The sequence below is a fragment of the Agelaius tricolor genome, unplaced genomic scaffold (assembly GCF_023055355.1).
Source record: "Agelaius tricolor isolate 1412-34295 unplaced genomic scaffold, bAgeTri1.0.p SCAF_13, whole genome shotgun sequence".
In the NCBI taxonomy this organism is placed as follows: domain Eukaryota; kingdom Metazoa; phylum Chordata; class Aves; order Passeriformes; family Icteridae; genus Agelaius; species Agelaius tricolor.
The window spans coordinates 18,738,286-18,746,144 of NW_027269273.1; the positions used below are offsets into that span (position 1 = coordinate 18,738,286).

The 7,859-nt window shown below is 45.0% G+C and overlaps 1 protein-coding gene across 5 annotated transcripts in view; it reads right to left on the reverse strand.

Moving 5' to 3' along the window:
* MARCHF8 (membrane associated ring-CH-type finger 8) overlaps positions 1 to 893 on the reverse strand; it is an 88,343-nt gene extending 87,450 nt beyond the window's left edge. For 3 of the 5 annotated variants that reach the window (XM_071439038.1, XM_071439039.1, XM_071439036.1), the window contains exon 1: positions 754 to 893. The gene's annotated coding sequence lies outside the window, so the exon portion shown is untranslated. The remainder of the gene's footprint in view (positions 1 to 753) is intronic. The other 2 variants (XM_071439037.1, XM_071439035.1) reach the window with 1 other exon arrangement.
* Between the last annotated feature and the right edge of the window lie 6,966 nt (positions 894 to 7,859).

Below are 7,859 nucleotides of genomic sequence, written 5' to 3' on the forward strand. Positions count from 1 at the left end.
TGGCACACTCTAATTCTCGCTTTGCTTGCACTTTCAGCGTAGAAAAATGAGGCGAAGTTAAAGTGTTACAGTTTGGAACAACTCGAGCATTACTCTGCCTGCCAACTAGCTCCATGAAGGAATTCTGACTATTCCTTAGTCCGCCGTGAAACTTCACGATTCCTTACGAACGCGTTGCTGCCAGAACACCTTGTCCACTGTTTGTATCTCTGTTCCACGCTGCTCACGGAACGCGAATTCGCGTCCTCCTCCTAACGGGACACCTGGTGCAAACACGGTCCCGTTCCCACCGCTGATCCGCTCTCGGTTTCCCCGAGTGCAGCAACACCAATGCACAGCCAGCAGCAGCAGCTGAGGCTGTGCAGACAAAGACGGCGGAGGTGGGAAAGCCTCTTACCAGGGAATTAGGTGCCGCTTCCCCAGCTCCGACGGCGGAGCAGCCCTGAACGCCCCGCGCAGAGCGCCCGCCTCACGGTGCCCCCCTGCCCCGGCCGTCGCACGGACCCGCGGGGAGCCGGGCCGGGCCCGCCCCACCTGCCGGACCCTGAGGGGCGAGCGGCTGCCGGCGGGGCCGGGACAAGCGGCGGCTGCGGGGCAGCGACCCCGGGGCAGGCGGCCCCCGCACCAGCCCGCCCCGGGCCCGGCCCCGGTATCCGGTACCCGGCCTCGCGGCGCCGGAGGGGCGCCGGCCCCGGCTCGGCCCCCCTGGAGGAAGCGGCGGCTGCCCGCGGCCAGGGCGGCGGCCGAGCCTACCTCGGTGGTGCCCCGCACAGGGCCCGGGCCGGCGGCTCCTCCTCCGGCTGCGGCGGCCGCTGCTGCCCATGCCCGGGGCCAGGAGGCGGCGGGCCGCGGGGCTGGGAGGCTCCTGCGAGGCCGGTCTCCCCCAGCTCTTCCCCGGCTCCTGTTTACCGCGGCTCCCCGGGCCGGGCTGCCTGTCAGCGCGCCGCCCCGCCCCGGCCCGCCCCCGCCGCCATGGCCCGGAGCAGCTCGGGCAGGCGCGGCGGCCGCTCCGCAGCGGGACGCGGCTCTCCCGGCCCCCGATCGCCTCCCGCTGGAGCCTCCCGGAGCGCTCGGGCTGGCGGCGCTGCGGCCCCGCTCCCCTGGGAACGCGCTCCGGGCACCTGCGCGGCGGGCGGGCGGGGGCGGGACCGGCGGGGAGCGGGAGGCGACAATCGGCAGCGGAGCGAGTGCGGTCCGGCTGTCCCGAGCTCAGCCCTGCCTCCCGCAGCCGCAGGCGGGGGTGCTGCTGTCACTGGGGCTCAGGGTAAAACGGCTCGCGCTTTAGGACGTACAGTAAAGCATCTTAACTTCATAGGGTTCCATTTAACTTTTTAAAATGCAGGGATGTTTGAAGCCTGAAGATGGCTAATAGCCATCGTCGTAAGGTGTTTTGTATTCATCGCTCACCTGCACGTATTGATTTATCAGCAAAGAAACTATGTCAACAAAAAGCTTCGAGTTTGCCCCATACCTATATCTGAGTGCCATACTCTGTTGCTATTTTACACTTTTGTTATGCAAGCAGGATGCTTTAATCTCTTCTTCCCATATCTCTCTCCTGACATATGCTGGAATAGGTGAACTATACTATTGAGGTGAATTTTACAGGAGGAAAAAGCAAAGTGAGTTTTATGAGAATAAGCCAAGGGAGAGTTTTCTCTGTTCAGCAATGATGTCTATCCCACTTGGGAATAAGTGAAAAAGAACAGGAAAATATGCAGCTTCACTGAACAGTTTCTGTCAGTGAAGTACAGACAAGAAAGCAGATATGATTCAAAGAATAAAACAGAAAACAAAGAAACCTCCTGACTTGACATGAAAATTCATTCACTAAACCTAAGTTGAATTTTTCATCTCCTGAATCTGCACTTTTTCACAATAATTTACAGGGCTCCAGGGAGATTACATCTACCCACCGAGAACAGTGCAAAAAGCAAAAGATGAGTAAGGTAACCCCTTTTCATGCAGAGATCACCCCCTACAGAAAAATGACATGTCACCTCAGGTTGGCAGAGCACAGAGAAGCTGGGCTGAAACACTCTCATTACATGGCAGAGTGAGTACCCAGCACCCCCATGTAGTGAAGGTGGGAGAAGCAGCACCCAGGGTGTACGGTGTGTCTTCCTGGGAAGAGGAGAGTGTGCAGAACTCCAATTTAGTCCTATGTAGATTGAAGTCAAACAACTTCGATTGTATCCCTTCATAAAATAGGGTATGGACACATGCATATGTGATGATAACCATTGTCCTCTTGATAGGCAGTATAGGTTTGTAAAGAGAACCAGTACTGCTGGCTTGAGGCCACTGGGATTTCTCAGGGGAGACTTTTTCCTTCCTTCATGCTCTCAATCCATTTTGTTGTGTGGTTTGTATGGGTTTTTAAACATTTTTCGCGTTAGGATTATATTCCACTTTGGGAACAGCATAGCTCACACTCAGTGCTGTGTGCCAGACTAGGAAAAGGGCCTGTAGACACAACTGGAATAGAAGTAGATATTAGACAGAAAAATGGTTGCACAAAACAGAGCTTTTCCAGGCAAAGTAGAAAAACTAAGGATTAGGCCTGAAATGAAAGAATCCACAATAAACCACTTTGCAGATCTAAGCTTTCCCTGTGTTTTGCAATTATTACTCCATGGTCTCTTTCCCCAGAAAGCTTGTCTAGTATTTTAACACATTGTTGTTCTTGGCCTAAAGTCTCAGCAGCAGCCTCCTGAATACAGGACTGCAGAAGTGCAACTAAAGCCTCAATACTGAAGGGCAAGCACTACTGTGGAATATTCTGAATGTCTCACAGCCCTCAGTAGAAAATACAAACCTAAGCTGTTGCAAATGTTCTCCCCCTCAAACTTGCTGCTAATTTCAAAAATAGGAAAGAATGAACAAGCTTAAGCTAAAGGCCATTAGTCAAATGGAAATATTAAATTCTTCCAGCTAGTGTTGCTGTTTGAAACCTGAGTAGAAGATACAAGGTTTTAAAAAATTACGGGAACAGAACGGAACAGTTCAATTTTGCTAATTGAATAGCTCTGGCTCAGAGGTACAGAAAAAACCTAGTTTGAGAATATGTGCCTAGAAATGCATGTCACACTTAGTTGAAGACCTGATGGATCTGCAGAGAGAGCTGCCCCAATGCCCTGCACATGAGATCTGGACTGTAAGAACACACGTGGCCTTACTTGGCATCAACAATAAACACAATTTTATTGAATTTATTTAAAAAGACAAAACAAAATTCCTCTATGCCCAGGAGACTCCAATCCTCTCTAGAAGCAGCACAGATCTAGCATATGGTTCTAAGTCTATGTTTTTTAGAAATACTTTTGCTCTTTTTAGCACAAAGACCTGGAAAGCGGTGTGGGGCAGAAACCCTGAATAGTAACAACTATTGTATAACTGTGTCCTTTTTGCTCCTTTGTTATTACAATACATATAGTAGTTATGTGGAAAAGCATAATTCATTTTCCCCAGATAATTATAAATGATCTTTTTAGTCTACAGTGTTGGTCTGAGCACCTGCATGTCTCCATAGCAACTCCACAATATTTCAGGGATTACTTTGTAATTCCACTGTGTTTTGGATCTAGTTTTTCTCCAAGCCAGCTCAGTTCTCTAGTTCTTTCAAGCTGCATATTCTGAGCTGTGTGTTCTTCCATCTGTTCACTCTCCTGTATGCACGTTACTGGCCAAAATAAAGTGGTATTTCTCCAAAAGTTCTCCAATGACCTTATGTTTTACTGAAAGTGAGCCGAGGGTTCATTCCTTCCTGCGGTGTTGTTCTGCTGGCTTCTGCCTGTGCTAGGTGAATAAAATAAGATTCTGGTAGGAGAAGGCAAAAGTGGAGTCATTAGGGAAGGTGAACAGAACTGATGGGAATTCAAGTAGAAAGATGAAAGGAAATACAAATGAAGTTTACATCCTTCCTGACTGATTAAGGAATCAGCTTTTATCAGAAAGGCACCAGATTTCTAAGGTTAAATCACTTTAAAAAAAAATGCTGCCAGAGCACTAAGAACATGATTTTGGAGACATCTTAACAAATGTTTTTTCAAAGTGCCTGAAATTTATCAAACTTTCTTCAGCCTTCAATGCAGTACTATAAAACAGTGCTATAGTAAATATATATTACCAAAATCTAGCCTTTGAAAATCACTCTGATGATTTGGAACCCATCTAAGGGAGAGAGTGGCATGAGCCATTAAGGTCTCACATGGAAAAGAGCAGGAGAAAAGAGCATTCCTGCCTGCAAAGCAAACTGCAGCCTCTCTCCCAGGGCAGTGCTGCGAGGTGCACTGTGGATGCAGCAGACAGTGGCTGCAGCCAGCCCTACACGCAGCAGGTTTAATCTGGCATGGTGTGTGACAAACAGGCCTAGGACAACACACCCCAGCAGACTTCAGCAATTCTTCAGCAGCCATGTGAGGGTGCCTTTGAAGACTGAAAATATTGGATTCTGCTTTGAATCTGTCTCAGAGCAGATAAGCGTTGGAAGAATTAAAGCCTAAGCCAGGCCTCAAAAACACTGTCCTCTGTAGAAGCTTTCTGAGCCTCAAAACTAAAGGCTGGCAAAAACAACAACCTGACCTTTTGAGGTGATTTGTCTAGGTAAAACTAGTTATCTGGATATGGGTGAACTGGCTCGAGAGAAATCCTATCCATAACGTTAAGGTGTCACACTCAATTAAAGCTTATAGCTCTGCAAGTCATTGTCATTTAGTATCCAAATGAAAAAAGAGCAGGAAGTACATTGGCCCTTTCTTTGTATCCCAGTCAATTTAATGCTTATTCAAGGCTGGATATTCACTACTAGAAAAAAAGTAAAGCTTGGGGACAAGTAATGCTTCTCCAGAAGTCAGGTGGTACTGCAACTGGGTCTAGGGCTCACCATGTTCTTCCCCTGCTTTGGAAAAGAGAGAAAAAATAAAGCTTTCTCCTCTATGACAAGAATTTGGAAAAAGGATCTGGCCAGTTTGCTTCACTTTCACATTTGTTACTTGGACCATTAAGGAATGTACAGAAAGTAATTTACCCCAAATATGCAGAGGAAGAAAGCCATTTTCCAAGCCTACCTCTTAGCAGCTGATACAGAGCTCTGGCTCTCCCTGCTGCAATTAACAGATTGCATGCCACTGACATGCAGATGTGGTGCAGGTATAAAAATAGGCAGTCTGGGTCTGTGTAACAGTCCCCACACAGCATCTTCCTCAGCAGCACAGCTATTGTGCTAAACTCAGCCACATGTTCTCCTTACAGCACTTTCCTGCCTTCCTCCTCATACAAATGCTGTTTACATCCTGTCCAGACTAGATGAAGATTAATACTCCTAAGCATTTCTACAGGACCTCCTTGGAAGAACCCTGGGCATATTTCACCTGCTATTGTTTTAATTACAATTTTAGAGGCTTCCATTGTAACAGTGCCTTGAGCAGCTTTTAGCTAAACACGCAATACAAGAAAATGGGAACCAGAGAACTGCAGATGACAAAGTATAATGCAAAATTAGAGGAGATTTAGAGGACAGCAAGCATAATTAAGGCTCTGAAATAGTAAAGACAGTGAACTGCTACCATAAAAAAGATGAGTAAGAGGGGATGTGATTCAAAGACAGAACATACTGAATATTCAGGAGTCACTGTTCTCTCTTTCTCATAATACTGGACCAAATGAATTTCAATTTAAAAACGGTAGGAAATTCAAAACTGCAGTGAAAGAAGATTCCTTTCACATCACCCATATAAATAAGTGAAACTATGAATCTATCAAGATTCAAAAATAGTTTTAGACCTTTATGGACCTCCAAATTAATATCACACTGAGATATGAAGTTCTTCACTATTCAGACTAGTCATTAGCATAGGATCCACTGTCCTGTTCCTGAATACTTGGTAAGGGAATTTTTGCACCTTCTGAAGTGCCTCTTACGTCCTATTCCCAGAGACAGATTGGGGGCTGGATGGATCTCAGGCTAATCCAGTCTATTTTGATGAGACCTATGTCTTCCCAAAACAAACTATCTGTGATTGCTGGCAAGACAGGAGATGCTAAGAAGAAATCCTGTCACTCAACTCTCAGTCTCAAGTCCACGTTTAAAACCAAAAGTATTTAATTATATATCTGTGCTGTAACTTTGCATCAGCCAGTGCAGGCTTTTAGCAAATAAGGCCCATTATGGGCAATGGTTCCAGCACTTAAGTACAAGATTCAAGCAAAATAAATCTAACTCCCATTAGTTCAAGTAAAAACAAAAGACTGTCTGCACATTAAATTTATGAGTAGAAGTGAGACAGAAAAGATTATTCACTTTTTAAAAAAATCATATGCATTTGCTAAAAAACACCCTCACACAGAGAGAAAGAAGAGAGGGTTTTTTGAAATCCCCAATTTTTCCTTTTATAAAACTTCAGTGTTTTCATTTCCTGCTCATTAACACTCTTAATCACGTACCATGTAAATAATACAATTTTTGTGATTAGGTACTATTTTGAATTTCTGGTACTGGGCAGAACACCTAATTTCAGCAATAATTCACCATCCAGATGTGATTAGAATATAATTCTTATGGAGCTATATATACACTTCCTATATATGGTACATAGTAATAAGTCTTTCTGAAGATTGGATTAAAAAGGATTGAAACAGCCTTAAAGTGTGGTTTAGAAATAAATTTCTGCCACTGTAAAGCTTTTTGAATTGCAAGGCTAGGCAAGACAGTAAAGAGTGGTCACTTGAGCAGTTACTGGCATACATTCCTCACACACCACTGAATTTATACTTTCATATCCTCATTCTGAACCCATAAGAACAAAAACAACAACACTTGCCTTATTAAGGTAAGATATTATAGGGACATGCAGTATTTTACCAGACATATCTGGTAAACATAGCTAAAAATATCATCCAACATGGCTTGGCTAACAAACACCTCTGAAATCCACTCTTGCAGGGTTAGTGGGAAGGAAGAGAGGAGGGCTGTCTAGTCTTCAACACATTAAGATTACATAATAAATTGTATCATGAAACCCAACATAGAAACAAGTTTTTGAGGTACTCTTCCATTCTGATTTTTTAAAAACCTTTGGAATTAGGAAAAGGAATGTACACTATTGCTGACCTCCTCAGATCTGTTCAGAGTGGGCTGAGTAAGGGCCATAAACAACTAAACACACTTTTTATTTTGTAAATCTCGTTATTGGACAAACCCAAAACTTTTTTGCCGTTTTTGAATGCCTCTGCTTCCCCCTGGTGTTGCTTCTCTGCAGTTTCACACACGAAACGAACGCAAGAGAAATCCAGCAAAATCTGCCACAGCGTCCCTGTGTAGGAGAAGTTATGCATGAACGAGAGGATTCGCTTCCAGATGTGATTCTCAGCTCCATAAATGTTCTCATGTAAGCAACTGTGGCTCAGCGCTAATGTAGATACCAGAAAAACTGTCAAATGCATCTCAAGGTGAACCTGATTTACATAAAGATTGGAAAAACATGACCCAAGAAAGCTGCAGGTGGAGGCAACACCTTACGGGCAGAAGCAATGCCAAATCCACAATTCACACCCAAAAGATGGTGCCCCATTATGAAATCTGGAAGTACTTGAAAAGAAAGCAAAGTGTATAATTCATTGTATGCAAAAAAACCTAGAGAGAAACAATCTGTATTTTGTAATATGAATTAACAATTCTGGCCTTGTCTACAACTGAAGACTGTGAGCAGAAGGCATCACTGCAATACATCCCAGGGGACTGCAAACTGAATAAATAGAAATCGTAAGCAGACAGGTTTTTATCACCATGGGCTTCTAGAGATTCCAGAGAAAGGAAGTATTTAATACTTCCAAAACCATTTCTGACACCTCTGTGGTGC